Here is a 26,471-nt window from a genome sequence, read left to right as displayed (position 1 = left end):
GAAGAGTCAAGCTCAGGTAAGAGAAAAACCTTCTCAAACACCGATTGCAAGCTACAGAATCTCAAGACCTCAACAACCCAAGTTCCTCGTGAACTTAAGTATCCAAGATCTCAGTGTATGGTCATCACCCGAAGCGAAATGGATACTTTGCGTGAAGGTGATGAGCATGGAGGTTGAAAGGGGCAGCGGAATGAATGTTTGCGCTTTGCTCAAGATGAGTGCTCCGAACTGTGCTCAAGGTTCCTTTTGTTCTTATGGAAGGTAGAGCCTTCCGTTCTTAATGAGAGAATGCTATGATCACACAAAGTGAATGGTCACAAACAAAGTGAATGGACACTGTGCGTACAAGTGTATGAGACTGAGAGATGGAGAGAGAAGAGAGATACGACACTAGAAACGTTGTAAAACCCTCCTCCGAAGGCCCCACTCTCGTCGGCGAGGGTGGTCTACTATTGATTGCACAATCTGGTACAAATGGAATGCATGAGACTGATGCAAGTCTAGGCTATGTCGACGATGACGACGGTGATGACGAAGTCGACCTAAGGGCTGAAATCTGCAATCTTTCTAGTGCTGTCCAAAAACACTATGGGCTGAAATCTGCGACTAGTCCAAAAACGCTGATTTGGGAGGCTGTTTCTGTGGGTCTTTGTCGCTGAAAATTTGCAGGTTTAGGGCTGAAAACTGAGGATCTTCAAGGCTGAAAACTGAGGTCTTTCTGGGGCTGAATCTGCTGCTCTTCGAGGACTGAAAAACATAGGTGATAACTGAGGAAAAACGCTGAGATGGGCTGCGTTTTGGGGCTGAAACTGAGGCTTATCTGCTGAAAACGCCAAGGCAAAGTGGAGGCTGGCGATGGAGCAAAAACGCCGGGCAATGGGAGGGATCTGCTGCTTGGAGGGAACCACCAAGGCTTGGTCTTGCTGAGAAGTGGCCTGCTGATCTTGGCTCCTGTTGCCTCTTCTGCCATTTAGTGCTAACTTTGGTTTGCTTATATATTTTCTTACCCAAATTGCCCTACCTACTTTTGTTGGAAAGTCACTTAAATTAATAAGTGAAAAATGTCAAAAATAGGAAAAATAGGCTAAATGCACTGGAAAATTCCCCTGAATGATTCTGATGGATTCTTATGGGAATGCTTATGATCATGCTGTGTGCAACCAGAGGATATGCATCTACACTAAGTGACTCGGCATGTACGGTCTACGAATAGACTCACAAAAGTGCCAGATCACTTCTAAATCTAGACTGACTGGACTGACTGAACCCTGATCATGATGTAGCTTGTCCACGGACACATAGGGTTGGATGTGTCATGTGACATCCCCTCCTTTTCAAAGTGAGGTACTGGTACTGAACTGTATGGTGTCGAGGGAGATCGCCAATAGCATCCGGAATCCTGGAAGGGACTCTTCGCCGGCCCACTCTGATGTGTGGGTCGTGTGGTACTTGAACTTCATAAAGGTCTGCAACGCTTGCTTCTTTGGGCCGCGGCGAAAGCGACACAAAGTCTTCTGTGGCTCCTTCGATGCTTCATGTGCTCGTTCTACGAACGTGTCATGCCAAGGAAGAGACATGGAATGTGACTTCCTTACATACATACTTTTCAACTTTTCATGAAAAATCCGCATACATTCGTGCTCATCCATGAGAGAAACATGCTCAACATACAATATGTCATGCCTAGGAAAAGGGATCACATAAGTACGCTGACTAAAATACAGGAACGATCACGAATAAAACACTCGAACAATGCGTGCTGACTAATCATGCGAACACATAGTACTTCCTGTGAGGGTCCCTTGGACCTAGGCTCGAGAGCCAAGATCGGTTCCTCATGAGGGCGTTCTTTCTGAGTGCTTTCTTTTTGAGGGGGTTCTTTGGACCTCGACTTGAGAGCCAAGATCGGTTCTTCGTGGTTGATCGAATCTACAATGAGGTTAGCTTCGCTAGAAAAAACATCAACTAAACCATCATCCTTGTGAACAATCACATCATCTTCATGCAAATCATCATGCTTGTAAGTGTCATCCAAATCATCATGCTCATCATTACCATTCAAATCATCATGCAAATCATTGGCATCCAAATCATCATGCTCATCATTTTCAATCAACTCATCATGCTTCTCATAATCATGCAAATCCTATGTGTCATGCTTGGGAGAAGAAGAGACAAAGAGAGTCTCGGTCTCCTAATCTCTTGCATCTGTGCCGGCACTTGAGAAAAGAGTCGCAAGAGCTCTTGCATGTGTCGGTCGCGTTGTTCTTGTCTTGCCTTTCTTTCTGCTTCTCTTTCTGCTTTTTCTTCTGCGTGTCTACTTTTCATTTCTGCCATTCTTGCTGCATTTCTTGCTTCGCGTTCTAACTTCCTTTCCATAAACATCTGGTCCAGCTCCTCCATAGGAATTAGTGCAATCCTTGACGTAGATGGGGAAGGGAGAGGGTCAGAAAAACCTCCTGGTGTGGAAAATTCTTCTTCGTCTCTCTCATGCTCATCACCTTCAAGCGAAGTAGCCATTCCGCTTTGAGTGATGACCATCCACTGAAGTCTTGGGTTCTTGTGGTCTTGGGTTCTTAAGTTCACGAGGAACTTGGGTTCTTGCGCGTCTTGGGTCTTGGGGTTCTTGAGGGTCTTGAGGTCTTGAGGTTCTTGAGGGTTTTCTTTCGCTTGCAAACCGCGTTTGAGAAGAATCTTCTCTTCACCCGAGTTCTACTCCTTCCCGTGGGTGCACCCCTTGGCGGCCTTGCGCTCACACCAAGGTTGCTTTTTCCCACCGTCGATTGGCCGGCCGCTAAGTTCACGGTCCGCTCTCAATGAGTGAAAAGAGACACAAAGGGGAGACTGGACAAGCCCTTCTTTCTTGGGATTCCTGTCACTCTTCAAAAACACGATTAGGAATGGACACGCCCAAGCGAACTTGGATTCGTGCGACCGCAACAAGCCAAAAAAAACTTGTGATTCTTGTGGTTCTTTCCTTGAGTGATACAGAACACTGCCAAAGCTCTGATACCAATGTAAGATGCAGCGGAATGAATGTTTGCGCTTTGCTCAAGATGAGTGCTCCGAACTGTGCTCAAGGTTCCTTTTGTTCTTATGGAAGGTAGAGCCTTCCGTTCTTAATGAGAGAATGCTATGATCACAAACAAAGTGAATGGACACTGTGCGTGCAAGTGTATGAGACTGAGAGATAGAGAGAGAAGAGAGATACGACACTAGAAACATTGTAAAACCCTCCTCCGAAGGCCCCACTCTCGTCGGCGAGAGTGGTCTACTATTGATTGCACAATCTGGTACAAATGGAATGCATGAGACTGATGCAAGTCTAGGCTACGTCGACGATTACGACTGTGATGACGAAGTCGACCTAAGGGCTGAAATCTGCAATCTTTCTACTGCTGTCCAAAAACGAATGGGCTGAAATCTACGACTAGTCCAAAAACGCTGATTTGGGGAGTTGTTTATGTGGGTGTTTGTCGCTGAAAATCTGCAGGTTTAGGCTACATCGACGATGACGACGGTGATGATGAAGTCGACCTAAGGGCTGAAATTTGCAATCTTTCTACTGCTGTCCAAAAACGAATGGGCTGAAATTTGCGACTAGTCCAAAAACGCTGATTTGGGGAGTTGTTTCTGTGGGTCTTTGTCGCTGAAAATCTGCAGGTTTAGGGCTGAAAACTGAGGATCTTCAAGGCTGAAAACTGAGGTCTTTCTGGGGCTGAATCTGCTGCTCTTCGAGGGCTGAAAAACGCAGGTGGTAGCTGAGGAAAACACTGAGATGGGCTGCATTTTGGGGCTGAAACTGAGGCTTATCTGCTGAAAAACGCCAAGGCAAAGTGGAGGCTGGCGATGGAGCAAAAACGCTAGACAGCAACTTGCAGTGCACCCTCTCAGCAAGACCGGCAAGAGGCCTAGCGTTCCCAGCCAACAAAGCAGATTCCCTAGCGTTTTTGCTACAGATCAGCCTGGCGTTTTCAATTTGGAGATTCAGCCTAGCGTTTGCAGATTCCGGCATCAGACCAGCCCCAACAAATCAGCATTTTCAGTTTTCAGCACTTAGAAACCGTAGATTCAGCCATTAGCCTCGCAGATCTCACCTACCCGCAGCAAAACCTCACCGTACCGTCCGATCAGCCAGCGTTTTCAGATTCAGCCTGCTGTCCGCAGATTTCAGCATCAACGTTTTCAGCGCATTGTCGTCGTGTCGTCGCCATCGCCGTCCTCGCCGACAGTGTCAGAGATCAGCAGAAAGTCAGCGTTTTGCAGAGTTCAACAGTTCAGCCCTAGCGTTTTCAGATTTCAGCCCGTCCTCGTCATCCTTGTCGTCGACATCGTCGGCAAGTCCATTGCATCTAGACCATTGTACCAGATTTGTGCAATCAATAGCATAGACCTCTCCTGCCATAGAGAGGGGGGCCCTTGGAGGAGGGTTTGAGAACCATCTGGTGTCGTATTCTTCTCTCTCTCTCTCTCTCTCTCTCTCTCTCTCTCTCTCTCTCTCTCTCTCTCCACAGTTGCATTCACTTCGTTTGTGATCATTACATTCTCTCTCACTAAAGGAACGGAAGGCTCTCCCTTCCATAAGTAAAAGGAACCCTTGAGCTCAGTTCAGAGCACTCATCTTGAGCAAAGTCGACATTCCCTTCCGCTGCACCTTACAACAGGTGAACAAAATGGTAAAGTACTACGCTCGATGAGACCCTTCTCAAGAAGTTCTTTTACCTGGTTCATTATTTCTTCATTTTGGGCTCGGCTAACTCGATAAGGTGGCCGGTTCAGTGGTGTACTACCGGGAATCAAGTCAATTGTGTGACGTGAAGGAGGTAACTCGCCTGGTAAGGTAAGCCTTCGGAGAAACACTCAGCCTGAGATTGCAGAAAATCTTGTTGTTCCTTTTCGAGGTCTGACATATTTGACCTTTGATTATCATTCAATTCTTTCAAGAAGATCGAGTAAACAAAAACTGGATTTCATTAATTTGGTAACGGCTGAAGCCGATACATGTGGGACGGACTCGCCCTTTACATCAAGTACAATCTCTTTGCCCTTCTCATTCTTCAAGATGGCTTTCCTTGCCCTATAATCGACCACGGCGTTGTTCGTGTGGAGCCAAGGGATTCCTAGGAGGACGTCACACCCTTTCAAAGGCATGATGTAAAAGTCCTCATGCCCTAAATATCCCTGAAAATGCAACCATAGTTTGCCAATGACAGGTGTGATGGCAACATCCCGTCCGGGTGCCGCTAGAACTAACTCGACCGGTGATCCTAATTCCTTGAGCGTAATTTCGAGCCGCCAATTTGGTTGAAATGAAGTTGGCCTTTTCTCCTCCATCGAAGAAAATAAGGACTTCCTGATCCCGCACTTTGCCTCATGCTCTACAAAGTTCAGTACTTTCGTCCATCTGATCAAGGTTGATCCCCACAAAGTCTGGTATCAATCCTGCTTTCGTCTTTCCTTTTGACACACTCTTCAGCTGCTCTGGAACTCTCAGGCTTGTCTTCTGGTTGTCCTCTGGATGCCTTTCGCGGGCTTCGGGTCAACACATGTCCGTGTTCTCCACATCCAAAACACTTCCCCTCCTTAAAATACTCAGCTCACTCTTCTACTGACAATCGAGGACTTGAATCTCTCTTCTTCTGAAGCTTTTCTCTTCTTTGGTTACCGTTGTTCGAATTTTGTCCGGTCCTTGCTGTCAAGAGTTGATCAGTGGGATATGCAAGTGTCATAAGACGGGCACCACGTGCAAATAGAAAAGAACAGACTGAATAACTCTAAGCACTTCAAATAACAACTGAGTTGAAAAATTAATGCACGACCAAGACGGGGAGTGGCGAAGTTCCACCCCAAGAGAGCATTGGCCCCAAATGTTGGCGCCCCTTTCGGTATTTCTTTATTATTGCTGATTCGCAAAGTACAACAGTCGGGGAGCACCTCCTCTGCAATCTGCGCGCTCAAGAGTGCTAGAGAGGGTCCCCCAAGAAAAGCTGACCCCAACAAAAACACTTTCTTAAAATTTCGGGATTTTCCTAAAAATCCGCCACGAATTGCAGAACGTCGATACAGGTGCCACGTCATCATATTTTGATGTGCAAAGTCTTATGAGTGCATTCTACTTTATTTTTAATGCCTTTATGTCACTTGGACCCCATCAGACAGGGTCCCGTAAGTTGGTAGAAACTCTTCTTTAAAAATAGGTCACTCGTCAAGACTTTGTAAGTCTGTAAAACTTCTTCTTCTTCTTCTTCTTTTTTTGCTTCTTCTTAGAGTTTTGGCCCCTTGGTCGGGATCTGAAGGTTTGCTCTGTTTTTCAGTGGCTTGACACGTCAGTAGTTTGTGACATCCCCCCTTCTTGAAAGAAAGTAATCATCCGCGATTACAACATATCTACAAAACAACTCAAGTTAGCTCAAAAATTTCCGAGGGACAATCAATTTGCTTTTTTTTTTGTTAAGGAGTTGGCTTCTCCTTTCGTCCAGATCGGAACTCTCGATATTCCGGCGTAGTAAAATTAGCCATCACACCTAGACCGCACTGATCTTCCACGGGTGTCTTGATGCACTAAAATTACTTACCCAAGCAATTCCATCCAATTAGGAATATTCGGTGGTTGGCACATCACAATGCAACACAAATGCTCACATATGCATGTTACAAGACATATAAACATAAAGCCACCGACAAACACTCCCCCAGCAAATAACCATCCAATTTCGGGCCATGAGCTGTTCAACGACTCCCTCATCACTCCTCCTGCAAATAACCTAAAAAGGTCCGAGCCATGAGATATAGAGGCTTGTTACAACCAAACGCCCCCCAGACCACAGTCTGCGTAGTTTGGAGGTACTAAGAGTAACCACTGCTCAGACTTCTTAATACTCCCTGTAACAGACTTGGACACTCCAAGTCAAGAATCAACCGCGACAGCACCAAATAACCACTTCAAAACAATTCACAGATCACAATAGATTTGCACTGGCCCGGCGGAGTTCCGTGCCTAGAGATATTGGCCCCAAAGACTGGCGCCCCTTTCGGTATTTCTTTTTATATTAATCAATCATCAAAGTACAAGAGAGCGGTTAGGGTTTCACTCTCAGACTCTGCGTCCAGATGCTCTGAGAAGTGAGGCCCTCACCACTAATTTAAAGGTTACAAGGGATGCCCAAAAGCAGAGCCCCAAAAGCTTTTAAAATCAAAAGCATCAGTTCTCTCTCTCTCTTAGAGTCTTTTCTCTTTTTTTTATAAAAAAAAAGCAAAAGCAAAATTCGTGTCGCTCATCATTTTCCAAAAAAAAATAATAATAATAATAATCCGCCTCCGCGATTTCCGGAATTTAGGGTTTTTGGCAAAAATTAGGGTTTGCAGGAATTTTAGGGTTTTTGGCAGAAATTAGGGTTTCTGTTGTCCGCCACGTCATCACTTTGTGACATACCCCCCTCTTGAAAGCATTGTAATCGACCGCGATTACGCCTGCAAAACCGACAAAAGCCATAAACCGTCTTAGCAGACACTGACTGTTAGTACCTACGTACTAGGAACACACATCTAGCACATGTACAAAATCGACAGTCACATCACACGACATCACAGGACATCACATGACATTCAACATTCATTCGGATCTTAGACCATGATTTATCGGCAATGTAGCTAGCAATCACATCTAGGTCCAATCGGGACCTCATCGATGTCCGATTGACTAACCCCTATTGCAACCATGTCCATTCGAGATCAATCAGACCAAAATGCAGCAGTCATTTCGGCTATCAGTTCCTGCACTCACAAGAAGTCAAGAACAAATCAGTATCATAATCAGGAATTCCATTTCATAAAGTCATCCAGCAGAATACTGTCAGCTCTCAGTATCCCTGAAGCTCAAAGAGACATCAGTGACTTTAGTATCAAAATCGAGGCATCTGTTGACAAAGGAGTGGAGTGACTCCCCTCTTGTGCATCCCACTGCACCAGATCTCCGGCCAACCTGAATTCTGGGTTCTGTTTGGAGTAGACTATGCTAAACCAAAACATCGAGGTAAAGTTTCACAATCCGAGGAGTATCTCCTAGGTCCTCCTCCTCCATCCACTTCGCATCAAATGCAGGCAAGTTCTTGAACTTAACCAAGAACCGCCTTCGGACTTTACCTTTCTTCGTATCATTATGTGCCAAAATCTGTTCAGGAACAAGGATCTCCTCGTTTTCTTCCACTTTGGGTTGCTCATCAAGCTCCCCATCATCAGGCACATCACCCTTAACAGGTTTCAAGAGACTCACATGCAATGCATTGTGAATCCTCCAAGTATCTGGCAGTTTCAATCGGAAGGAGATATCATTCATCTTTTCTGTAATCTGGAAAGGTCCGTAGTATCACATACTAAGCTTTGGAAAAAGCCTCTCCTTTCCCTTTTTCTTTCTTAGGCGTGCCTTCTCAAAAGTAAGAGCACCCAATCATCCTCCTTCAGTTTCCAGTCGCGACGATGGCGATCCGCTGCCTTTTTCTTTCTTTCTTGAGACTCCTGCAAAGTCTCGCAAACCTTGGCAAAAGCCGTATCCACATCTCGCGAATATTCATCCGCTTCAAATTTCTAATCTTTCGTGCTCAGGAAGGATGGAACCTTCGCAGCAGTTTCAACAATCTCACATGGCGTCTTCCCTGTCGAAGAGTGTATCGTGTTATTGTAGGCCAATTCCACCAAAGGTAAGTTCTTTTCCCATTGAGTCTTCTGATGCGAGATACAAGACTTCAATAAATCTAAAATCACTGAATTGGCAATCTCAAATTGCCCGTCAGTCTGCAAGTGGAACGATGACGAGAACTGCAACCGCGTGCCAATGTTCTCCCAAATTGCCTTCCAAAACAAACTCATAAATCTGGGGTCTCTGTCGGAGACAATCGTCTCAGGCGTGCCATGTAATCGGAAAATCATCGTGATCATTCTATATTCTCGGGAGATTAAAAAAAATGAAATCCATTTCAATATTTTCCGAGGGGCGGGTGGGTATGGGTAAAGGCTGTAACAATCCCTGTGCCTTATGCCTGTCAAACTTGACCTTCTAGCATACCAAACAACTGCGCACAAACTCTTCCACATCCTTCTTCAGTCTCCGCCAAAAGAAATCTCTCTCTACCCCTTTCATGGTGGTAGCAATGCCGCGGTGACCCGTAAAAGGTGGACAGTGGCAATCAGTCATAACCTTTTGCCTCAACGGCTGTGTAACGCACAACATAGTCTTTTTCATCAAGTAGCCTTCCCGAAGGGAGTATCCAACTACTGTCTCCCCATCCCGTATCCGTGTGAAAATATCTACAAAATCTGTATCTGTGGCACACTGATCGACCATATCCTCGAAGCTCCTATGATGTATCGCGGAAATAGCCAGAACCAACGGTTTCCGAGACAAAGCATCTGCCACCACATTCTTTTGTCCCTGCACATGGACAATCTTGAAGTGGAACTGTGACAAGATGTTTGCCCACCACATCTGCTTTTCCGAAAGCTGCTTCTGTGACAAGAAGTAGCGCAAACTCTGATGGTCTGTAAAGACAGTAAAATCCGCTTCGAGTAGGTAATGCCGCCACTGAGTAAGAGCATGGATAACCGCCAAAAGCTCTTTCTCATAAATCTGTGCTGTCATCTCCAGCCTAGAGAACAAACGGCTCTCGTAAGCTATGACATGGCCTTCTTGCAGCAAGACTGCACCCAGACTACGACCACAAGCATCACAATATACTTCAAATGACTTCTGCAATTCCGGCAAAGTCAAAATAGGTCTCGTAGTCAATTTCTCTTTCACTGTCCGAAAGGTAGTCACCTCTGTGGGTCCCCACGAAAAAGGTACTCCTTTCTGTGTCAAGGTATGCAAAGGGGAAGCAACCTCTGCAAACTTTCGTATGAACCGCCTATAGTACGAACACAGTCCCAAGAAGCTTCTAACTTCATGGACATTCCTCAAATCGGGCCAATCACGGATAGTCTCTATCTTGGCCGGGTCCATTCGTACTCCTGCTGCTAACACAATGTGTCCCAAAAAGTGTATCTCTAATAGGAAAAATTCACTTTTCTTTGCATTAATCACTAACGTGTGATCTCGTAATGCCTGAAAGACTTGAAGCAGATGATCTCTGTGTTCTGCCTCATTCTTGGAGAAAACAATGATGTCGTCAAAGAAAGTGCCAACAAATAGCCTGTACTCTCGAAAAATCTTGTCCATCATCCGGTTAAATGTCGCAGGAGCATTGGTTAAGCCAAAAGGCATCACCAAAAACTCAAATAACCCAAAAGTCGTCCGAAAAGCTGTCTTGTAGACATCTCTTGGCGCTATCCTGATCTGATGATATCCACTCTTCAAGTCAATCCTGCTAAAGCACGAGGATCCCTGTAACCTGTCGAGTATATCATCGATCCTAGGAATCGGAAATCTGTTCTTGATGGTGATTTCGTTGAGAGTGCTATAATCGATGCACATTCTCCAAGATCCGTCTTTCTTCAAAACCAACAACACTGGAGAGCAATACAGTGAAGTACTAGGCTGGACAAGACCCTTTTCCAAGAGGTCTTTCACTGAGTTCATAATCTTTTCATTCTGTACTCGGCTCACACGATAAGGTGGCCGATTTCGGTGGCGTGCTTCCAGATATCAGATCAATGGTATGATCTTCAGACCCTCTCAAAAGCAATCGGCATGAGCGTGGAGAAAAAAAAATCTTGGCGTTCTTTTCTTCAGGTCAAAACATATTCAACCTTTATCCATCGTTAAGTTCTCCCAAAAGAATGAGTAAGAAAACTGAAGTTCATCAAGTACAATCTCTAAGCCCTTCATTTATCAAAGTCGCTTTCTCGGCCCGGTAGTCAACCACGGCGTAGTTCTTGTGGTACCAAGGGATCCCGAGTAGAACGTCACTCGCGTGCCCTGAACACCCCTGTCATTGCAAACGAAGTTTGCCAATGCTCGGTGTAATGGCAACATCCCATGCGGGTGCCAGTCGAACTACCTCCGCCTGTGGCGTCAGTCTGTCGGGCGTAGTTCCAAATCGAGCCACCAATTCCAAGTGAAAAGAAGTTGGCCTTGGCTCCTTCAAAAGAGCTTCCTCATCCTTCACTTTGCCCCGAAAGCGGCAAAGTTTGTACTTTCATTCATTAGATTCGGTGCAGGTCCCACGCCATGTGGTACCAGTTCTGCTTTTCTATCTACCTTTTCTGCCACATTCCTCAGCTGCTCTCAAACTCTCAGACCTGTCATCGTCTTTATCATTCTGTTCTTTTTGTGCCTTATCAGGGCACTTTGCGGAAATATGTCCATGTTCCCCGCATGCAAAGCACTTCCCCTCTTTGATGAAGCGAGCTCTCTCCTCAGGAGTAAGCTTTCCTTTTTTTTTCTCTGGGTTGCTCTTTTTCATTCTACTTTCATTCCCAGAAGTCTGTTCGACTCGTTGTGTCATGGCCTCATCTGTGGGGTAGGTCAGACTGCCAGAGTGAATGGCAAAGCCCCGCTTCGCATGACTCATCAACTCCTGAACAGAAGCTGACTTCTGTTCCAAGCAGTGATTTCGGATCTCTGTAGGTAGACCCAAGGTAAACCGCTCAATCTGTTCTCTGAACGAGATCTTCTTGAATGAAGAGGCGGGTAGAAAAGAGCTCAAGAATCCTTCACAATAAGAATTCACTGTATCGCTCTTGGTCATCCAGAGATGGTTCCAAGCAGCTCGTATATCTCGCTCAAACTCTTGAGTCAACCAAGAAGAAATAAAAAGCCTCTTGAATTTCAGCCATGTAACTGGCACAGTCTTGCTTAATAGAAGCGTGGACCACCAAGTACGAGCATTCCCCTTAAAGTAAGAGGCAGCTCTCCGAATCTTGGAGTGCTCTGAATAGCGTCCTCCCGCGAAAGCGATGTCAAACTGCTGTATAAAAGACAAAGCCTTCGAAGCATCTGAGTATCCTGAAAAGTATCAAACTTGATCGAGTGGCCACCTTCCTTAAACTCTCGGACTTTCTTGCTTTTATCTTCGAGAAAGTCATATTGGTTGGCCTTGTAAAAAATTCTTCTTGTTCGCATAAAACTTTCCGTCATCGGAATCTGAGCTGTCTGTAGACGAGTCCTCAGTAGAACTGTCAGTCTCTGGGCCAGATGTAGCCTTCTTTGCCTTTTTCTTGCCCTTTCCGAAGCTTTGTGTCTTGCTTCGCTTTTTGCTTTTTCTGTCTTCTTCGCTCTAATCCGAGGAGCTAGAAGAACTGTCAGAAGAAGAAGAAGAAGAACTGGATAGGTCTTCAAACTTGACGCGCTTCTTCAATTTCTTTGCCTTGTCAAATGTCGACCGACGACCCAAATATCCCGGGAAGTCAGTGCCTTTCTTCTGCTTTTTGCCGTGCTTTTTGGCTTTCTTTTGCGTGTCAAAAAGCTGAGCAATCCGTGCATCAACCACGTTCTCCAGTTCCTGCTCCGTATATTTTCTTGGAGGCAAAAGGTTTCTTGAGAGCGGGTTTCGGGAGTGGTGTTGTGGTTCTCTGCCACTCCATTTGTACCTCTTCCAAAGAGGTCTGGTTCATATATTTTGCCATCTCTCGCCGCTCCGCCTAAGTAGGCCAAGGCGGGCCATACTCTCTGCCTGAATCTTCGTTGTGATCCCAGCCTGCATCTCCAGATGCAGAGGGAGTCGACTGATCATTGCCTGAAGCCATAGGTGCCGCGGAAAAAAAAATTCGGGGATCGGATTTCCCGTAGAAGAGAAATCGGTTGTGCTCTGATACCACCATAACAGACTTGGACACTCCAAGTCAAGAATCAACCGCGACAGCACCAAACAACCACTTCAAAACAATTCACAGATCACATTAGATTTGCACTGGCCCGGCGGAGTTCCGTACCTAGAGATATTGGCCCCAAAGACTGGCGCCCCTTTCCGTATTTCTTTTTATATTAATCAATCATCAAAGTACAAGAGAGCGGTTAGGGTTTCACTCTCAGACTTTGCGTCCAGATGCTCTGAGAAGTGAGGCCCTCACCACTAATTTAAAGGTTACAAGGGATGCCCAAAAGCAGAGCCCCAAAAGCTTTTAAAATCAAAAGCATCAGTTCTCTCTCTCTCTCTTAGAGAGTCTTTTCTCTTTTTTTTATAAAAAAAAGCAAAAGCAAAATTCGCATCGCTCATCATTTTCCCAAAAAAAAAAAAAAAACTTTTTTTTTTTAATAATCCGCCTCCGCGATTTCCGAAATTTAGGGTTTCTGGTAAAAATTAGGGTTTGCAGGAATTTTAGGGTTTCTGCTGTCCGCCACGTCATCACTTTGTGACACTCCCCCCCGTAAATAACCACAAGGGTCCGGGCGATAAGTAACAACAATAATACTCCCCCCATAAATAACCACAAGGGTCAAGGCCATGAGTAACAACAACAATACTCCCCCGGTAAATAGCCATCCTGGTCCTTGCCATAAGTAAAAACAACACTTTTCAATCATTCAATACCCCCCCCCCCCCTCCCCCCCACAAATAACCACAAGGGTTGGGGCCATGAGTATGAACAAGCATTTTCAAACATCATTTCTCACTACTCCACCCGCGAGTAAAATCATCGATCATTGAAACCAATATTAAAACTAGAGTCAAACAATTCAAATAAGCACCAAGACAGGTTCAAAACAGATACCATGCATTTCAAGCAAATTCCAACCAGGATCACCAAACAAGTTCTCAAACGGAACTCAAACTTAAAAAGCAATCTCGACATCAGCCGAGCTCCAAAAGTCGACTGACTTTCCATCCTAAAACCTGCACCAAAAAAATTAGGGTTAGGTTCCTTTCATAAGGTCGTAGGTGACTGCACCATGGTCCATAAGCTCTTGGATAGACAGTGTTCCTGTGGCGGTGATGGTAGTCCTAAGACGTAGCAGCCACACTGGACCTCCGAGGTTATCAACAAGAGACACCTGCTGAGAGATGTCTAGGAATTTCAAGTTATAATTTGCTAGTGTTTCCATGGCAAGCATTTCAGGATACCCCACTCTACCAGAAGTTGCACTTTGAAGGAAGATGTCAGAGACCATACAACTTCGCGCAAAAATTTTCTTGAAAGCTTGCCAAGTCCTTGAAGTGTGCGGCTTGGTAGCTATAAACATCAACATCTACATGGCACTGCTATTGAGAAAAACAGTGACTCGAAACAAATCTTGGATCCTTCTCTTGCAAGTGATGTTTTTGGCTTATGCCTTGTAAGACATGAGCAAGCGCGCCCGATGCGCAATGAAGTAAGGGTGGCTGTCCCTAATAAGTCCGGGGTCGGGACCCGATGATACTTCAAATAAAATTCCAGTAGTCTTTGGTTTGCTCTGTCTGCTCTTTTGTAGAACCGGTATGCTTTCACAAAAGCACACGCCTGATGCTTTGATACCACTGTCACAGGACAGGCACCACGTGCCAATAGAAAAGAACAGATTGAACAACTTTAAGCACTTCAAATAACAATTAAGCTGAAAAAAAGATGCACGACACGAGACGGGGAGTGGCGAAGTTCCACCCCAAGAGAGCACTGGCCCCAAATGTTGGCGCCCCTTTCGGTATTTCTTTAATATTGCTGATTCGCAAAGTACAACAGCCGAGGAGCACCTCCTCTGCAATCTACGCGTTTAAGAGTGCCAGAGAGGGCTCCCAAGGCTCATATTTAAAGGCCCAAAGCCTAAAAGCATCAAATATGAAAGCTGACCCCAAAAAAACACTTTCCTAAAATTTCGGATTTAAATCTGCCGCGAATTGTGGAATGTTCGTACAGGTGCCATGTCATCATATTTTGATGTGCAAAGTCTTCTGACCTGTGAACTCTAGCCAGTCACCTAGAGAGCGCGTTGGACCTGTTGCCATGGGACCCCAGGAAATATGAGGCCGACTACCAACCAAGTGGCCTCTCTGAGTGCTAACCATGGGGTTCCAGACGAGGGGCTACCGTAGGCGCTCCTTTGTGCACGTCGGTTGTCTCTGCTCCAGGCATGACAAAGAGCTATTGGCAATGATCCATGCTCTTACACAGTGGCGACATTATCTACTCAAAGCCGATTTCACGTTCTTTACTGATCATTAGAGTCAACGCTACTTCTTGTCATAGAAGCAGCTTTCGGAAAAGCAGATGCGGTGGGCTATCTTGTCACAGTTTCACTTCCAGATTGTCCATGTTCAGGGACAGAAAAACTAAGTGGCAAATGCATTGTCTCGAAAGCGCCTCGTTTTGGCTATTTCCCCAATACATCACAGAAGCTTCGAGGACATGGTTGACCAGTACGCCACCGATCCGGATTTTACCGATGTTTTTACTCGGATACAGAATGGGGAGAGAGTGCTAGGATATTCCATATAGGATGGCTACTTGATGAAAAAAACAATGTTGTGTGTTATACAACCTTTGAGGGAAAAGGTTTTGACAGAGTGTCCACCATTTACAGGTCACCGCAGCATCAACACCACCTTGAAGGGGGTGGGGCTTTATTTCTTTTGGCCGAGGGTGGATGACTTTGTTCGCAGTTGTTTACTATGCTAGAAGGTCAAGTTTGACAGGCATAAGGCACAAGGATTACTACAGCCTTTACCCATTCCCACCCACCCTTGGAAAAGTATTGCAATGGATTTCATCTTTGATCTCCCGAAGACACAAAGTGGGTACGATGGCATTGGACTGTCATTGACAGATTTAGCAAGCAAGCTCACTTCATTCCAGTGAAGCAAACAGTCAAGCCGGACCATTTAGCAAGATTGTTCATTGCACAGATATTTCGATTACATGGCATGCCTGAGACAATAGTCTCTCACAGAGATCCCCGATTCATGAGTTTTTTTTGAAGGGCTATTTGGGAGAACATTGGCACGCGGTTGCAGTTCTCATCATCATTCCACCTGCAGACAGATGGGCAATCTGAGATTGCAAAATTCAGTTGTTTCGGATTTATTGAAGTCTTACATCTTTGATCAGAATGGGAAAAAAATTTGCCTTTGGTGGAATTTACCTACAATAACACGGTTCACTCATCGACGAGGAAGGCGCCATTTGAGATAATTGAAGGTGCTCTAAAGGTTCCGCCCTTCCTTAGCACTAATGACAAGATTTTTGAAGCTGACCAGTACACGAGGGACTTGGACACTGCTTTTGCCAAGGTCCGCGATGTCACAAAGTGATGACGTGGCGGACAGCAGAAACCCTAATTTCTGCCAGAAACCCTAAAATTCCTGCAAACCCTAATTTTTGCCAAAAACCCTAAATTCCGAAAATCGCGGAGGCGGATTATTAAAATTTTATTAAAAAAAAAAAAAAAAAAGGAAAATGATGAGCGACGCGAATTTTGCTTTTGCTTTTTTTTATTAAAAAAAAAAAGAGAAAAGACTCTCTAAGAGAGAGAGAGAACTGATGCTTTTGATTTTAAAAGCTTTTGGGGCTCTGCTTTTGGGCATCCCTTGTAACCTTTAAATTAGTGGTGAGGGCCTCACTTCTCAGAGCATCTGGACGCAGAGTCTGAGAGTGAAACCCTAACCGCTCTCTTGTACTTTGATGATTGATTAATATAAAAAGAAATACCGAAAGGGGCGCCAGTCTTTGGGGCCAATATCTCTAGGCACGGAACTCCGCCGGGCCAGTGCAAATCTATTGTGATCTGTGAATTGTTTTGAAGTGGTTATTTGGTGCTGTCGCGGTTGATTCTTGACTTGGAGTGTCCAAGTTTGTTACAGTGGTATCAGAGCACGGCCGATTTCTCTTCTACGGGAAATCCGATCCCCGAATTTTTTTTCCGCGGCACCTATGGCTTCAGGCAATGATCAGTCGACTCCCTCTGCATCTGGAGATGCGGGCTGGGATCACAACGAAGATTCAGGCAGAGAGTATGGCCCGCCTCGGCCTACTCAGGCGGAGCAAAGAGAGATGGAGCGTCATCAATTGATTGGTGATGCAACAAAGATGATGCTCAATTTTGCCAAGGACCCGAAGATGGTAAAATATATGAACCAGACCTCTTTGAAAGAGGTACAGATGGAGTGGCAGAGAACCACAACACCACTCCCGAAACCCGCTCTCAAGAAACCTTCTACCTCCAAGAAATATACGGAGCAGGAACTGGAGAACGTGGTTGATGCACGGATTGCTCAGCTTTTCGACGTGCAAAAGAAAGACAAAAAGCACCGCAAAAAGCAGAAGAAAGGCACTGACTTCCCGGGATATTTGGGTCGTCAGTCGACATTCGACAAAGCAAAGAAACGGAAGAAGCGTGTTCGATTTGAAGGAGTACCCAGTTCTTCTTCTTCTTCTTCTGACAGTTCTTCTAGCTCCTCGGATTAGAGCGAAGAAGACAGAAAAAAAGCAAAAAGCGAAGCAAGACACAAAGCTTCGGAACGGGCAAGAAAAAGGCAAAGAAGGCTACATCTCGCCCAGAGACTGACAGTTCTACTGAGGACTCGTCTACAGACAGCTAAGATTCCGATGACGGAAAGTTTTATGCGAACAAGAAGAATTTTTACAAAGCCAACCAGTATGACTTTCTCGAAGATAACAGCAAGAAAGTCCGAGAGTTTAAGGAAGGTGGCCACTCGATCAAGTTTGATACTTTTCAGGATACTCAGATGCTTCGAAGGCTTTGTCTCTTATACAGCAGTTTGACATCGCTTTCGCGGGAGGACGCTATTCAGAGCACTCCAAGATTCGGAGAGCTGCCTCTTACTCTGAGGGGAATGCTCGTACTTGGTGGTCCACGCTTCTATTAAGCAAGACTGTGCCAGTTACATGGCTGAAAATCAAGAGGCTTTTTATTTCTTCTTGGTTGACTCAAGAGTTTGAGCGAGATATACGAGCTGCTTGGAACCATCTCCAGATGACCAAGAGCGATACAGTGAATTCTTATTGTGAAAGATTCTGGAGCTCTTTTCTACCCGCCTCTTCATTCAAGAAGATCTCGTTCAGAGAACAAATTGAGCGGTTTACCTTGGGTCTACCTACAGAGATCCGAGATCACTGCTTGGAACAGAAGTCAGCTTCTATTCAGGAGTTGATGAGTCCTGCGAAGCGGGGCTTTGCCATTCACTCTGGCAGTCTGACCTACCCCACAGATGAGGCCATGACACAACGAGCCAAACAGACTTCTGGGAATGAAAGTAGAATGAAAAAGAGCAACCCAGAGAAAAAAAAGGATGCACGACCCAAGCTTACTCCTGAGGAGAGAGCTCGCTTCATCAGAGAGGGGAAGTGCTTTGGATGCGGGAAACATGGACATATTTCCGCAAAGTGCCCTGATAAGGCACAGAAAGAACAGAATGATAAAGACGACGACAGGTCTGAGAGTTCGAGAGCAGCTGAGGAATGTGGCAAAAAAGGCAGATAGAAAAGCAGAACTGGTACCACATGGCGTGGGACTTGCACCGAATCAAATGAATGAAAGTACAAACTTTGCCGTTTTTTTTTTGGGGCAAAGTGAAGGATCAGGAAGCTCTTTTGAAGGAGCCAAGGCCAACTTCGTTTCACTTGGAATTGGCGGCTCGATTTGGAACTGCGCCCGACAGACTGACGCCACAGGCGGAGGTAGTTCGACTGGCACCCGGATGGGATGTTGCCATTACACCGAGCATTGGCAAACTTCGTTTGCAATGAAAGGGGTGTTCAGGGCACGTGAGTGACGTTCTACTCGGGAACCCTTGGTACCACAAGAACTACGCCGTGGTTGACTACCGGGCCGAGAAAGCGACTTTGATAAATGAAGGGCTTAGAGATTGTACTTGATGAACTTCAGTTTTCTTACTCATTCTTTTGGGAGAACTGAACCATGGATAAAAGTTGAATATGTTTTGACCTGAAGAAAAGAACGCCAAGATTTTTTTTCTCCACGCTCATGCCGATTGCTTTTGAGAGGGCCTGAAGATCATACCATTGATCTGATATCTGGAAGCACGCCACCGAATCGGCCACCTTATTGTGTGAGCCGAGTACAGAATGAAAAGATTATGAACTCAGTGAAAGACCTCTTGGAAAAGGGTCTTGTCCAGCTTAGTACTTCACCGTATTGCTCTCCAGTGTTGTTGATTTTGAAGAAAGACAGATCTTGGAGAATGTGCATCGATTATAGCACTCTCAACGAAATCACCATCAAGAACAGATTTCCGATTCCTAGGATCGATGATATACTCGACAGGTTACAGGGATCCTCGTGCTTTAGCAGAATTGACTTGAAGAGTGGATATCATCAGATCAGGATAGCACCAGGAGATGTCTACAAGACAGCTTTTCGGACGACTTTTGGGTTATTTGAGTTTTTGGTGATGCCTTTTGGCTTAACCAATGCTCCTGCGACATTTAACCGGATGATGGACAGGATTTTTCGAGAGTACAGGCTATTTGTTGGCACTTTCTTTGACGACATCATTGTTTTCTCCAAGAATGAGGCAGAACACAGAGATCATCTGCTTCAAGTCTTTCAAGCATTACGAGATCACACGTTAGTGATTAATGCAAAGAAAAGTGAATTTTTCCTATTAGAGATACACTTTTTGGGACACATTGTGTTAGCAGCAGGAGTGCGAATGGACCCGGCCAAGATAGAGACTATCCGTGATTGGCCCGATTTGAGGAATGTCCATGAAGCTAGAAGCTTCTTGGGACTGTGTTCGTACTACAGGTGGTTCATACGAAAGTTTGCAGAGGTTGCTTCCCCTTTGCATACCTAGACACAGAAAGGAGTACCTTTTTCGTGGGGACCCACAGAGGTGACTGCCTTTCGGACATTGAAAGAGAAATTGACTACGGGACCTATTTTGACTTTGCCGGACTTGCAGAAGTCATTTGAAGTATTTTGTGATGCTTGTGGTCGTAGTTTGGGTACGGTCTTGATGCAAGAAGGCCATGTCATAGCTTACGAGAGCCGTTTGTTCTCTAGGCCGGAGATGACAGCACAGATCTATGGGAAAGAGCTTTTGGCGGTTATCCACGCTCTTACTCAGTGGCGGCATTACCTACTCGGAGCGGATTTCATTGTCTTTACAGACCATCAGAGTTTGCGCTACTTCTTGTCACAGAAGCAGCTTTCGGAAAAGCAGATGCGGTGGGCGAACATCTTGTCACAGTTTCACTTCCAGATTGTCCATGTGCAGGGTCAGAAGAATGTGGTGGCAGATGCTTTGTCTCGGAAACAGTTGGTTCTGGCTATTTCCACGATACATCATAGGAGCTTCGAGGATATGGTCGATCAGTGTGCCACAGATACAGATTTTGCAGATATTTTCACACGGATACGGGATGGGGAGACAGTAGCTGGATACTCCCTTCGGGAAGGCTACTTGATGAAAAAGACTATGTTGTGCGTTACACAGCCGTTGAGGGAAAAGGTTATGACTGATTGCCACTGTCCACCTTTTACGGGTCACCGCAGCATTGCTACCACCATGAAAGGGGTAGAGAGAGATTTCTTTTGGCGGAGACTGAAGAAGGATGTGGAAGAGTTTGTGCGCAGTTGCTTGGTATGCTAGAAGGTCAAGTTTGACAGGCATAAGGCACAGGGATTGTTACAGCCTTTACCCATACCCACCCAATCGCCCCTGGGAAAATATTGAAATGGATTTCATTTTTTTTTATCTCCCGAGAATACAGAATGATCACGATGATTTTCCGATTACATGGCACGTCTGAGACGATTGTCTTCGACAGAGACCCCAGATTTATGAGTTTGTTTTGGAAGGCAATTTGGGAGAACATTGGCACGCAGTTGCAGTTCTCGTCATCGTTCCACTTGCAGACTGACGGGCAATTTGAGATTGTCAATTCAGTGATTTTAGATTTATTGAAGTCTTGTATCTCGCATCAGAAGACTCAATGGGAAAAGAACTTACCTTTGGTGGAATTTGCCTACAATAACACGATACACTCTTCGACGGGGAAGACGCCATGAGAGATTGTTGAAACTGCTGTGAAGGTTCCATCCTTCCTGAGCACGAAAGATTAGAAATTTGAAGCGGATGAATATTCGCGAGATTTGGATACGGCTTTTGCCAAGGTTCGCGAGACTTTACAGAAGTCTCAAGAACGACAGAAAAAGGCAGCGGATCGCCATCGTCGCGACTGGAAACTCAAGGAGGATGATTGGGTGCTCTTACTTTTGAGAAGGCACGCCTAAGAAAGAAAAAAAGGGAAAGGAGAGGCTTTTTCCAAAGCTTAGTATGTGATACTACGGACCTTTCCAGATTACTGACAAGATAAATGATGTCTCCTTCCGATTGGACCTGCCAGATACTTGGAGGATTCATAATGCATTGCATGTGAGTCTCTTGAACCCTGTTAAGGGTGATGTGCCTGATGATGGGGAGCCTGATGAGCAACCCAAAGTGGAAGAAAGCGAGGAGATCCTTGTTCCTGAACAGATTTTGGCACATAATGATACGAAGAAAGGTAAAGTCCGAAGGCGGTTCTTGGTTAAGTTCAAGAACTTTCCTGCATTTGATGCGAAGTGGATGGAGGAGGAGGACCTAGCAGATACTCCTCGGATTGTGAAACTTTACCTCGATGTTTTGGTTTAGCATAGTCTACTCCAAACGGAACCCAGAACTCAGCTTGGCCGAAGATCTGGTGCAGTGGGATGCACAAGAGGGGAGTTACTCCACTCCTTTGTCAACAGATGCCTCGATTTTGATACTAAAGTCACTGATGTCTCTTTGAGCTTCAGGGATACTGAGAGCTGACAGTATTCTGCTGGATGACTTTATGAAATGGAATTCCTGATTATGATACTGATTTGTTCTTGACTTCTTGTGAGTGCAGGAACTGATAGCCGAAATGACTGCAGCATTTTGGTCTGATTGATCTCGAATAGACATGGTTGCAATAGGGGTTAGTCAATCGGACATCGATGAGGTCCCGATTGGACCTAGATGTGATTGCTAGCTACATTGCCGATAAATCATGGTCTAAGATCCGAATGAATGTTGAATGTCATGTGATGTCCTGTGATGTCTGGTGATGTCCTGTGATGTCTGGTGATGTCCTGTGATGTCGTGTGATGTGACTGTCGATTTTGTACATGTGCTAGATGTGTGTTCCTAGTACGTAGGTACTAACAGTCAGTGTCTGCTAAGACGGTTTATGGCTTTTGTCGGTTTTGCAGGCGTAATCGCGGTCGATTACAATGCTTTCAAGAGGGGGGTATGTCACAAAGTGATGACGTGGCGGACAGCAGAAACCCTAAAATTCCTGCAAACCCTAATTTTTGCCAAAAACCCTAAATTCCGGAAATCGCGGAGGCGGATTATTATAAAATTTTAAAAAAAAAAAAATTTTGGAAAATGATGAGCGACGCGAATTTTGCTTTTGCTTTTTTTTATTAAAAAAAAAAGAGAAAAGACTCTCTAAGAGAGAGAGAGAACTGATGCTTTTGATTTTAAAAGCTTTTGGGGCTCTGCTTTTGGGCATCCCTTGTAACCTTTAAATTAGTGGTGAGGGCCTCACTTCTCAGAGCATCTGGACGCAGAGTCTGAGAGTGAAACCCTAACCGCTCTCTTGTACTTTGATGATTGATTAATATAAAAAGAAATACCGAAAGGGGCGCCAGTCTTTGGGGCCAATATCTCTAGGCACGGAACTCCGCCGGGCCAGTGCAAATCTATTGTGATCTGTGAATTGTTTTGAAGTGGTTATTTGGTGCTGTCGCGGTTGATTCTTGACTTGGAGTGTCCAAGTTTGTTACACGCGAGGCTTTAGGGAAGTCTCAAGTACGACATAAGAAGGAGCAGATCGACATCGACGCGACTTGAAATTAAAGGAAGACGATTGGGTGCTCTTACGTTTTGAGAAGGCACGCCTAAGGAAACGGAAGAGAAAGGAGCGGCTTTTTCCAAAGCTTAGCATGAGGTATTATGGCCCTTTCCAAATTAAAGAAAAGATAAATGATGTCTCCTTTCGACTCAAGCTGCCCGTTACTTGGAAGATTCACAATGCGTTGCATGTGATTCTCTTGAAACCTTTTAAAGGTAAGGTGTCACTTGATGGGGAGCCTGATGAGCAACCCGAAGTGGAAGAGAGCGAGGAGATACTCGTTCCTGAACAGATTTTTGCATATAAGGAAAGAAAAGTGAAAGGTAAAGTGATTCAGCAATTCTTAGTTAAATTCAAGAGCTATCCAGCATTAGATGCGAAGTGGATGGAGAAGGACCTAGCAGATACTCCTCATATCTTCGAACTTTACCTTGAAGAATTTGGTTTAGTTGCGACTACTCCAAGAGATATCGCGGATCGACAGGAATGAATCTGGTGCAAAGGGATTGCACAAGAGGGGAGTCACTCCGCTCCTTTGTCACAGATTACCTGGATTGAATAGAGTCACTGATATCCCTTTGGGTTTCAAGGATATTGTTGTGCTGACAGTATTCTGCTTTATTGACTTTATGAAATGGAATTACCGAAATTGAACATGAATGATTTGTACTCTCTCATCTGACTTGTTTGAGCGCAGGAACTGAAAGACGAAATGACTGCAGTATTTCGGTCTCATAAATCTCTGGAGACATGATCGCAATAAGGATTAGTTAATCCGGCATCAATGCGGTCCGAGATGGATCTAGATGCGGTTACTAAATACGCTGTTGACAATCATGGTCTGAGATTTGGAATGAATTTTTATGTGATTGATTTGTCATGTGATGTCCTATGATGTCATGTGCAGTGATGTGACTGTCGTCTTTGTCCAAGTGCTAGATGTGTCGTGTCTAGTGCATCGGTACTTAGAGTCAATGTCTGCTAAAATGGTTTAATGGCCTCTATCTGTTTTGCAAGTGTAATCGAGGGTGATTACAATTCTTTCAAGAAGGGGGTATGTCACAAACTGATGACGTACCATGCCAAACTAATAAGTTGGTTCCAACTTATGGACAACTACCGAGGGGCCAAAGGGACATTTAGCATAAAAAAATAATGCGTAAAGAGTGCTGACGTGGCTGTTGTACGGACGCCTGCGATTCACGTTGCTAACGTGGCAGGCTGTATGGACGGCCGTAAAACGCGCTGACTGCTGACATGGCAGAATTGTACGGAAATTCAGCTTTTGTGCTGCTGGCTTTTACTGGCAGCTTTTGGACCAAGTTGCTTTTGAGTTTACTGCTTTTGGGGCTCTACTTTTAGCATCTTGTAAGAATAAATAAGCCGAAGGGGAGTCTCACTTCTCAAAGCATCTGCATCTGGACATAGAGTCTGAGAGCGAGCACCGGTGGGAGTTGTACTTTGCTCAAAGATTAATATAAAAAGAAATACCGGCGCCAATCTTTGGGGCCAATCTCTCTTGGCACGGAACTATGCAAGGCCGTGTCGACTCAGTAATTGTGAAGTATTTTAAGTGTATCTCTATTGTGTCGCCACAGAATCTAGACTTGGGGTGTCCAAGTTTGTTGCAAGGCTACACATAGGTCCTAGGGCACAAGGAAAGAAAGTAAAAGGGGATCAGCTGGTATATCAAAGAGTTCCTTAGATCCACATTGAGGTGCCAAGGACAGAAGGCCAGCAGGGCTACCATCAGGTCAAAAGGGCACAAGAAAAGGCCAACACGTGGTGCTCTTCCGTTACATGGAGTTAGTGAAGGAGGTAGAAGTGAAGAAGGCAAGGGAAAAGTCCCTCGAGATGCCCCCTTCGACGTAGCAATGAAGGTCTCATCACATCACAAGTCACAATCAAAGAGAAGCGAAAATTTAATGGATTCATTGGAGCTTTTCTCGAAGCAACTACAAGAAGCTCCACCACAGAGAGAGAGAGAGAGAGAGAGAGAGAGAGAGAGGAGTAAGCATCACCACGAACAAGGGATTATGGGCTCAATGTAGTAATTTCCAATGGTTCTGGCTTCATGATCTAAATACCAGGCCTATGGGGGACCCAACAAAAGGAAGCCTTTGAAAAGCATTTTCTGAGTCATGGACACATATTAACTCTCTCTGACTAACAAAAAGCATTTGAACTACAATGTGATGCCTCCAACAAATGCACTAGCTCCGTTCTAAACCAAGGAGGACACCTAAGAGCTTTTGAAACGCCAGCAATTACAAGACGCAAAACGCCATGCCTCGATCTATGAAAAAGTGCTAATGGCAATAATGCATGCACTCTCCGTATGGCAACACTATCTCCTCAGAGCAGATCTCGTGATTAAGACATTGCATCAATACTTTCTCTTTCAACGAAAGTTGTCTAGAAAATAGATGAGATGGGCTAATTTTCTCACTATGATATTACATACTCTAGAAGTAAAAATGTAGTAGCAAATGCGCTCTCTTAACAGAAAAAAGAGAATGCAATAACAAGTATTTATTACCAAGAATTGGGTTCTCTCCTTGCACCTAGAAGATACCGATGTTTTGTTAAATCGGCAAGAGCTACATAAAGGCAAACATTTTTCCCCCTTCTATTAGGCTGGCTATCTTCCACTAGCAATCTCTGAGGCTAGACCACATAGACAAAAAGTAACGGATAAAGCTCATGCTTCTCCACAGAGGGATTACTCCAACAACACAAGCATTATAAAGATATTTATCTTGGCCCACTCTTCGAACCCACATTGACAAATGTATTACTAGCCAGAAAGTGATATATGATCGACATAAGACTCCAGGCTTACTCTAACCCCTGGCTGTACCTAGAGCACCCTAGGAAAAAGCCAATACAGAAACAAACAACAAAAAAAAGAAACCTAAAACGAAACACTGGCCTTATTGTTGGCACACGTGCACCATGACTCTGTTTGCAGCAGCCAGTCTTTCTACCACTATTCGCATTGCTGCTGCCTACCATCACTATAGGTCAAATTAGCATATCTACTGACAAGCTTCTTAAGGCCAAAATGATTATCATCAAGAAAGTACCCATATACTTAACAAAAGTGTCAGTATAGCCAGTTGCATGAACCATACAAGTAGACCACTCCATCTGCTCAGATAATTTAGTGCTTCTAACTTGAGAAAGTGTTACGCCCCATGATGCATCCGATCCGAGGCATGTACTCATCCACCCATTGGCATGCATTTCAAACAAGTTGCTTCTTACATTTACCACAGCTGGTTTACCAGCCAAACCAACTGATTGAAGCCAAACAAGTGGTTCTTCTCTCCTCCCCCTCCCCCCAAAAAAGCAAAAGAGTGCGTAAGCTCATGCAGCACACCTTGCACGTTCGCTGCTTCGACCGGCAGGCTTGTAAGCTGTGGGTGACTACCGAAGATCGTAGGACGAAATAAGTATGATAAGAAGACGGCTTTCCAGCTCGAATATTGTGAGTTTTCACGAGGACTTCACGGAGGGGTCAGGTAAGTCCCCAAAACGTTGTTTTTCATTAGTTTTTGGGAAAATTCCCAAAATACCCCTCTAATTTGAGAAAATTCCCAAAATACCCTTTTACCTATTTTGGTTGGATTGTTCAAGATTTTCTAATCTTCATTCATTTTTGACAATTGAGATCCGTTTTTAAGTGCTCAGCATGTAATTTGTCACCTGTTACCATC

The 26,471-nt window shown here is 44.9% G+C and overlaps 1 protein-coding gene across 6 annotated transcripts in view; it reads right to left on the bottom strand.

Moving 5' to 3' along the window:
• LOC147421532 (uncharacterized) overlaps nucleotides 1-26,270 on the bottom strand; it is a 144,810-nt gene extending 118,540 nt beyond the window's left edge. For all 6 annotated transcript variants that reach the window (XM_086502737.1, XM_086502739.1, XM_086502740.1 and 3 more), the window contains exon 1: nucleotides 26,135-26,270. The gene's annotated coding sequence lies outside the window, so the exon portion shown is untranslated. The remainder of the gene's footprint in view (nucleotides 1-26,134) is intronic.
• Nucleotides 26,271-26,471: the final 201 nt, after the last annotated feature.

Source organism: Adiantum capillus-veneris, chromosome 27 (genome assembly GCF_014529385.1).
Source record: "Adiantum capillus-veneris isolate H3 chromosome 27, ASM1452938v2, whole genome shotgun sequence".
Lineage (NCBI taxonomy): Eukaryota > Viridiplantae > Streptophyta > Polypodiopsida > Polypodiales > Pteridaceae > Adiantum > Adiantum capillus-veneris.
This window is presented reverse-complemented; position numbering and strand designations above follow the sequence as displayed.